We start from the raw sequence: 9604 nt of genomic DNA, 5'->3' as shown, positions 1-9604 counted from the left end.
ACAATCCAAGGTTTTATCGTAATTTTTATTACTATTATATTTAATGTCTATGTAATAATAGATCTGTAAGAATTAAATAAATGTTAATTATTGAAGTGCGAACATCATAAAAGTATATAAATTACATTATTAATTAAGCTGAGCAAATTACAAGCACCAAAACCTTAATAATTAATAGAATTTTACATAATCACATTTAAACATTAATAAGTAATAGTAGATATTAATAGAATTGAGATTTCAATATCGAAACGAGCTTGTTGTAATGTAAAGTTTTTTTATCTATTAAGCACACTACTCCCATCATCATACTTGATTAGTTATTGATTAATACTATTGATTATTTATTTGTAACTAGAATATAATTAATAGTAGTTTATTTTAATATTACTTTTATAAAAATAAGCAAAAAGCAAAATATAAAAATCGAAATTTGACACATTTTTTATAAAAATCATGTATTTAATATTAATCGATATTATAATATTAATAGTTAATTATACAAGCAAATGAATCAGATTAGACATCATCTTATAATCTATCAATGTTATTCTCCTAAAGCCTCGGCACTTCGTTTATCCATATAACAATAACAACTTCAATAGTAAAATAATAATGATGTAGCAATAGTAATGCACCATCAATGTTATTACCACCATTAGTACACGATTCAAAATAATGCAATAACTATTCTAGAATTGAAGTAATATTAATGATAGTAAAAAATTAACAATCGTAATAACAATAGTAATAAATAAAATGGCAGGTAAAAAAAAACTTATTTATTTTATGAAATTATATATATATACATGTGCGCGCGTGCGTGTGTATGTGTGTATTTTTTTTCTAAATATCGAGATATGAAATTATTATCATTTGAAGCGATAATAATCTAAATTGAATGTATGTTGGTACCTAAATAACCTTTTTTCAAAATCTCTGTTTAAATTAAAATTTAATACAATCCGTAGAAGATTTGGTGTGATTTGAATAATGAGTATAAAGTATAGTTAATTCCTTTCTTTAATTCATTCAAACCAGTCGAAAAACTAAATATTATTATTATAACTCGATTATTTTTATCGTTAAATAGGGAGAACGATGGGAAAGTTGATCGAAATTTATTGTAAATTCAGAAAAAAGCTTTCATTATATTTTAGTAAAAAAATAAAATTGATATATAGACTCGGTCTGTCCCTTGCAATCCATCTTTACCAACAGATTATCGTTAAATATAATAGTTGTCCGTGTTATATCAATACGTTGATCGAAGCTCGATAAAAGCAGAAAATAATAAATAACCTCGTATGGAAAATTATAATTAACTATGTATTTATTTTCCCGAATGAAACGACAAGGAATAGCATAATCGATAGTGCAGATAAGCAAAGTCCAAGATAGGAAAAGCACAGTGTTGAAAATTGACTGGGACATCCGTTTATTGGCTGCCTGCTGACTGACATACCTGATGACCATCAGGCACATTAAATAGAGTCGAAGCGATCCTGGCTAGACGCGCCTTCACTTCAATATTAATTCAAATAAATCTTCGGGACTTCTCAAATGTACGGAAGGAAGTTTGAACTTATTACGGCCCGCTCGTCTCGGCTTCTAGGAGGCCGACCGGACATATAACGGAAAGACTTCCTACGAAAGTTGAATGATACGAAGGGCTCGAGAGATACTTCGAGATTTATAAAAGCATGTGGGAAGGGGACTAAGCGTTGAACATTGACGGATCAGGCGCTATTCCGCTCCCACTATTCTCTCTGTCTCTCTCTCTCTCTCTCTCTCTCTCTCTCTCTCTCTCCCTTTTTTAATCTCTGTATCAGGGGGTGGGAGGAAGAATTGGAACATTTTTCCACTTGGACCCTTCGCGGAGGCGGAAAAACACATGTGGCAGTCTGTGTTCGATATCTTGGCTTTTTTCTATTTTTGAGAAATTTAAATGGAATCCCCTAAATTTATTTTGGTAGAGGCTTTCGATATTCCGAATAAGATCGTCGATGATGTGCTTCGCTTGGGAGAGTAAATTTCCCAGCCCAGTTGTTTTAGCAATTTCTTAAACGTATGTATTTACAATTCTTTAATTCGTTTACACAGAGAATTATTAAGGAGTTACACATTGAAAGCAACGTAAAGCAATTTAATACTATTACATATTGAATAATAGCTTACTAAAATTACATTAACTAATGGCGATATTAGGTATATTGACACACTTAAAATAATGTCTGACGCGTGTAATAAAGATACGTTAAAGTAGTTCTAAAACGAGATTGGGGCTTCGTGGCTATAATGTTTATGAAAAATAATTGTTTTATTGGGCAGTTTAAACGCGCAACATCTCTTTAATTATAAATAACATTGTACTCTAGGATCTACCAAAAAATTCTCTATCTCAGCATAGTAACAGATGAAACATAACTTTTTTCATATTGAAATCTAAAAAGAATTTTAGTTTGTAAAATACATATAAATTATTAAATCATTGATAAGGTTGTGTTTCAAGATAATGTAGGAGCAGGTACTTAGAAAATAAATATCCTTAAAAATCAATTCACATACTATTTCCCAATAATAACGATGGTTAACACACTTTTTTTTTAACGACAACGTTTAAATTAATTCTGCATAAATATTGTGAATATGTGAATTGAATTGTAATTACAATTTCAATCAAAAGATGGCAAGTTATAATCAATATTTTCTTTGCATCCTATTATAATACAGTATACTGTTAGAATATTTACTATAAAAATTGATGCACAAACCATGTTATTTATATTCAGGCAATACAATTTAAAATATTTCTAAATAATTAATTATTCGGTATTATTGTAGTAATGTAGTAGTTGCAGTAGCTTGTTTCTACATATATTCCAAATAACAAAGTTTACCATTCGTATTAAACTCATTTTTTTACTAAAAATATTAGCAATAATTCTACATTTCTTTAGTCTGAAATTGTAACAAAGATCACGTTACTTAATAGGATCATCAAAAGAAGGAAATATGTTGGTGTTGAAGATTATCTTCATCAATCTTACTATCGTTTTCACTCTGCGAAGTAGTTTACAATAATCGCGGTATTAAATATAATGTAACAAATACGTGAATTAAAAAGTGCTGATACGTGTATCAATTTGTTGCACCTCCTTATAATCCATATCGTCACAATTCGATAAAGTAAATGCTCGTTATGAAAAACGTAAGCACTTACAAGTTGAAGAAAATAAATAAAATAAATCTAACGATACAACATACCCTGTTTAGATTTTATCAAATTTCAAGTTTGATAATTTCCATACTTAAACTGTCTACTAAAATAATAATGAATGTGATAATACTGTATATTATCAAGGATCAAAAGATAATATTTTAAGCCGTTGAAAATTAACATTATACTTGGCATCGTAATGATACGCGACTCATTAGTCTTACGTAACATTTAATTCAGTAGAAAAGGAACTTTGTTGGAATTGATTGTAAGGTTATATTGAACATTATTTAGAAATTAGTTATTATATCGTAAAATCACGTGATGGTTCTCAAATATATATATATATATATATAAGAACAATATTAATGTAATTATAGTTCTTAATCATGCTTACTTATTATACATATTTTAAATAATAAACATAAATATATGTATAAACGTATGTGTGTGTGTGTGTGCGTGCGTGCGTGCGCGTGTGTGCGTGTGTGTGTGCGTGCGTGCGTGCGTGTGTGTGTGTGTATACGCGAGCGCATGTGTGTATATATACATATTCTTATCAGTGCCCTATTTTTATTTTATTTTCTCAATTCTCAATGCTATAACACTACTAATGCCCAAATGTTGCCAGTTGGTATCATTAAGTCCCATTTAAAAATGCACCATTGATTAATAGCGCGATACACGGAGAAAATTTACGGTCCATTAGACGTATAAAAAAAAAAAAGAAAAATTTATGAACTCGTAATTCGAGTTTGAACTGCACATACAATCAGTGGAAATGTAACGTCTTTGTATGAGCGACATTTTCTCCCTTGGCTCCTATCCGGTCTTAAAGTGTCACATAAAATAAATAAATTACCATCGATAGAATCATCCATTGATTCTGTCTCTGATAAAGTAGATTAGTCACTCGTCCCGATAAAATGACTATTCATCCCGACCAATTCCTGGCTTATAACTTCATTTCCTTATAAACTCGGACGGGGCCAAGTGGGAAACCCGCCACCCAATTCTGATCGTTAATCGTCACGATATTCAGGGGCGGAGGAGAGATGGTGTGTAGCGGCACCTATCCTCCACTCGCCATCCATCCTCCTCGGGACATCACCACTGCCCGGCCCAGGCCGATTTTCTTCCCGGAAAAAGCCGCGGACAAGCCGGGAGTTTTCCGGTCTCAACGCGTTCCGCGCATGGCCACTAACCTGACAATGGAACGCACGCGCGCGGGCCCCAACCTCTAATTGCTCAGTCAGCGGCTTTCTAACGCGCGCGCGCACCATTTCCGTCACGCGTGGGCGGGGGAGACGCCGGAAACGTTCGTCGGAGAATGGCAAGTGGCCAAGAACAGCCGATCGATATATCCTTCGCGTCCTTAAGCAACGAGTCCTGTGAGTAGTTGCCGGCAACGTAACGCGAGGCCGATTTTCGGAAGGCGCGTGCCGCTCGGCTCCCGGCCGCTCCCAAGCTGTTGGGACTTGGTATTTCGTTTCCCCGTTTGTTTACGCTTTTGGAGGTGGAATTCGGCTGGACTGGCACTGCATGGCGACGGCCTGGGAGTGAAAAATGGGACGTGGCTGCAGCTCCAGCCTTACGTCGAGCTTTTTTGCGACGAATGCCAGTAATAACGAGGCGATCGATTGGCGTTCAAGGTCGTTTGCGTTAATTAGTTGGTACATACTACGTTGTTCGATGATTAATATTAATTTGTTCTTTTCGTTCGGGGCTCCTCCCTCCACCGTTAAGCCGAATGATAGAGTTTAAAAATATAAGTAGAAGCCCGGTATGCTGTTATAAATTGACGAATAGAAAGAGGAAGGAAGCTAAAAGAAAATCTTTGCTTCGTATTATCGAGGAAACAGATTAAATAGATAAATACACATTGAGGGAATTATAGGTCGTCGAATAGAAGCTAATGAAATTCGAATTCTCGATACTTGCCGAAATTTACTATTATTTTCTACTTACTTGAAAGTTATATAGATTTCATAGAATCAATGACTAAAAAAGAAATTTTATATACTGAAAGAGCAATGAAAAGCTAATTAATTGCTAGGAAATGTAAAACCACGGCTGTAAAATCTGAGATATTGGCTTTGACCTCGAATAGAATAGAAAGGAGAAAAATGAGAAGCATGGGAAATAAAAATGGGTAAAACTTTCCCAAGATATTGTGATGTACACAGGCATACACACGCGTCACGTAAATACTAACATATATATGGAAATATCTGAAATAATATATTTTGGTTTTTTCTTTTCATTTTCCTATGATTAAATGCATGACATATCGAACAATAGAACAAATATGTGTACATATATACATAAAAAAAATCGTATATACATAGAAATTTATCGAGGCAATGATAAAACAGTAAATTATTATAATATAAAATATAATTTTTTTGTACGTATATATGTGTGTGTATATCGTTTGTTTATTGTTTGTTTATTAGATATCTAGTAAAATGTATAACTTATTCGGATATATAATATATTATTCGTAATGTTTTTGTTATCAATGGGACATTAAAGTAGTATAGACATAGTTGACAACGAGTCTCCTAATAGTTATTTATCAATTTTAGTGTTTTTAGGGATAAATAACCTTTTTTTTAATTTTTAATTTTTTTTAATTTTTATTATTTTTATTATTTTATGATTATTTTTTTTTTGTTTTTTACAATATAAGGTGAAATTATTATTTATGACGTTTAATGAGCAATCATAAGTTGAAGTTAATTTATGCTGAAAATTTTTCAATTAATTTCATTTTAATTATAACATGAATACACGAATGTTAATGGATTAATTATAGCGCAGTGAGCGGAGCTATAATTTAAAATTGACTTATTAATTTTCAAACTTACCAAACATGAAAATGCTTACGACGACATACTTAAACTGATGCTCGATAAATACGATGAACGAAAAAAAAAACGAAAAATGTTTTGCTTGCATTGAAACAAAATAAGATCGTAACCAACTATACGGATAAGAAAGATTCATTTTTCTTTCTACGAAGCGAATCAATCCAATTATGAGACATGTTGACAAAATTATCGGAGGTCGCCGTCTCAACAAATTTTCTACTAGCTTGATTTCTTCAAGTCGAAAGTAAAATGAACAGTAGTACGTACGTGTGCGTGCGCGTGTGTGTATGCATTCGAGATGAAAAAATTAGGAATAAAAAAATAAAATTTTCATAATGACAAATTAAACTTGTTTAAACACATGCGTGAGACAATATGAAAAGTAATTAACATGGAAAAATTTAAGATAAATGGAAACGGTTTCATCGATAAGGCCAGTCCCTCGACTCCTACCGCGATCCTTTTCCCGTCATGTCATATTGCTTGCGAGAATTAAAATAAACTTTTTATAGTAATAAAATGTATGACATATACATTTAAACCATCCAACGAAGACGTGGGAGATCCAAGTAGCGGCGTCGAATTCGGGTCTGGTTTATTGTTCGGACCGCGTAGCAACTTTCGCGCGGGTTACGATCCTTTGACGGCGAGCGCAGGATTTATAGGGTCTGCTCTCAGGATGTGATACCCGACACCTTTTTCGAGCATGCGCAGTCGCGGTTTCGGCTTAGACCTCACAAATGCGGGCAATATAAATATTAAACTTTATAGTCCAAGACATTTTAAGAAGTATGGCACCAAAAGCAAAATATTCTTTCTTCACGAATGTTTGTATTCCATATTGCTGAGCTCTTCCTAGAATATGCTTACTGAAAATCTAGCACGTAACATAAATTTAATTTTTAAATAATATGCCGATGACACTTAGCATTGAAACTACATTCAAATGAGATAGGTTAAAATAAGAAATTAATCCCGCTGAATTTATATGGGATATTACGAGTGACAAGTGATGAATGACGATATTTCATTGTCGTAACGCGACAAAGCTAAGACATTCCAGCACATGTAATGGAGATGGAAGGTGGCAATGAGAAGAGGATTGGGATAGTTCGATACTGCAATAACCTTACAACCAATGGTCGAAACGCGATACTTTGACGATAGTTTAAATAGTCTCGGTGACGGAGATAAACCGTGAGGACGAAAATCCTAATATTGATGGTAATAATCATTGAAGAACTCTTCATGAAGTGCAAATGATTTTTTTTTGTCGAAAAAAATTACCTAGTTGTAGAATGGTTTTTTTTTATATTATTGGACTTTGATAAGTAACATTTCAATATTACATTAAGTAACCATTGTATGAATTCAGAGCCTTGAAAGTGTAATTTATACAGTTTGAAAGATAAAATTAACATTGCAAAACGACTACGAATTCCGAGACAAGTGATATTATTTAATTAATGTCTAGCCTCAATCTAATTATAATGCTGAACTCTAATGACTGCATTACAAAAGAACTCGGAATCTCTAGAGATGCTCGGTGAAAATTCATTGAAGGTGTTTATGGATGCTCTTTTAAGTAAATAGAAGTGAGAAGTCATCGAATGCATTTGATGAATGCAGTGATGGAGACGAAATCAATTTTCTCACCTTCTTCTTTCATTCGCAGCGCTCGAATGTTCTTTTGATGATTCTATTTTCCTCCTTCAACGAAAGCTATAAAACGAGAAAAAATAAGAAGAAAAAGAAGAGTAAAGCAGATGAGATTTGTCCAATAAGATCTAAACACAATCATCATGCTTGACTAGTCCCATTGAATAAGTAAAATAATGGTTGACTTGTGCATACCCGCAGAATCCTCCTTCGACCTTTCACCAGTTAAAATAAAATCTGAATTAAAGACTTGTGGTGAAGATTTTCTCACGTTAGAAATATATGCATTTTGAATTTAAATGTGATAAATAATTTAACTAATAACTGTAACATTTCGAATTATATAATTCATAATTTATTAATCGAATAATAAAGGCATTATTGACATTCAATTAATGATAATTTTAATTATGATTCACCTAAATATAATAATCTTCTTATATATAAAGAAACAAATTGTATTTTTAATAAGTAACCGATAACAATAATTTTTTTTTTCTTCTTTTTTTTTGCTCTTTGTATGTCGAATTTTATCAACGTAAATGTTGAAATTGTGAAACAAACAAAAAAAAATCCTGCCCAAGTACGAGACAATTATAAACTTATTAATATAATATAAATTTTTTATATAATAATTAATTTAAAACAATAAGCATGCATAGACTTATTTATAATTTACAAAGTTCTAAAAATCCGTGCAAGTCAGAGAAGTATTAATAGCAGTACAATAATAGTACAATCTAAATATATTTAGACAGGTTTTCTATATTTACCATGTAAATATAGTAGCATTTTATCATATGGTTATCGTTTTTTAAATTTGAATTATTAAATTAGAATTATTAAATTTGAATTAAATATTTAATAATAATAAATTATGAAACTAAATTTTTTAATTAAATTAAATTAAATTACAAGTTTAAATTAAATGATTATTATAACATTTTTATAATACATATATATGAAAATTATTACATAATATTCAATATAAAAATAAATTAAAATTTATAAATAAATAAATATATATATATATATATATATAGCTTATAAATATTCGTTTATTTTATTTTTTCAAGATACAGATTCAAGATATTGATTAATTAACGAACGATAAACGGCTTTTCATGTAAAATTTAGTGACAATTATAAGCCACAAATCATTATATTCGTATTAATGATGAGACTGTAAATGGAGTTCATGATAATATATCGCATACAAAACATTACCTCATTAAAAATTTAATTATGCATAATACATTTGAATTAGATCGTCGTAGAATGAATAATCTTAGTCGCCCGGCCTCGGCATTATAAAAATTCTAGTTCCTCCTTCGTGAATAGTGTGTAGAACAAGAGAATCAGAAACATTTTCCAAGAAAAGCTTATATCGACTGCTCGCTAGGCCTCAATATTCTTGCGTTATTTATATGTAATAAGGAGAAAATAAGCCCTTAAGAATTTTTAAATACCAAATAGACTTGATAAACAAACAATTTGTCGTACTTCCGGAACGAGTATTTTTAGACCGCTGTTAAGTAAAATAAAGAAAAAAGAAGGAAAAAAGCAAACGAGAAGGAAAAAAAGGAAGATAAGACAATGCAATGGCATTCTATCGTCATATTTGGAGAAAAACTAAACCATCACATAAGAGTGGTGGAGTTGACAAACTGGAAAGTACGCGGACATGTTTACCCTCCTGAGGCGCGAAGAAAACATTCGTATAATCATCGGCAGTAATGCATAAGCAGTGTTATTTGTTGCACAGCGTCATTCGAATATGAATTTCACAAGTGAAAGACACGAGTTTCCGCTCTCTTATACACTATCTACGATAAATCTACCTGCTTTTGTG

This window comes from Ceratosolen solmsi, unplaced genomic scaffold (genome assembly GCF_000503995.2).
Source record: "Ceratosolen solmsi marchali unplaced genomic scaffold, CerSol_1.0 scaffold11, whole genome shotgun sequence".
Taxonomy (NCBI): Eukaryota; Metazoa; Arthropoda; class Insecta; order Hymenoptera; family Agaonidae; genus Ceratosolen; species Ceratosolen solmsi.
This window is presented reverse-complemented; position numbering follows the sequence as displayed.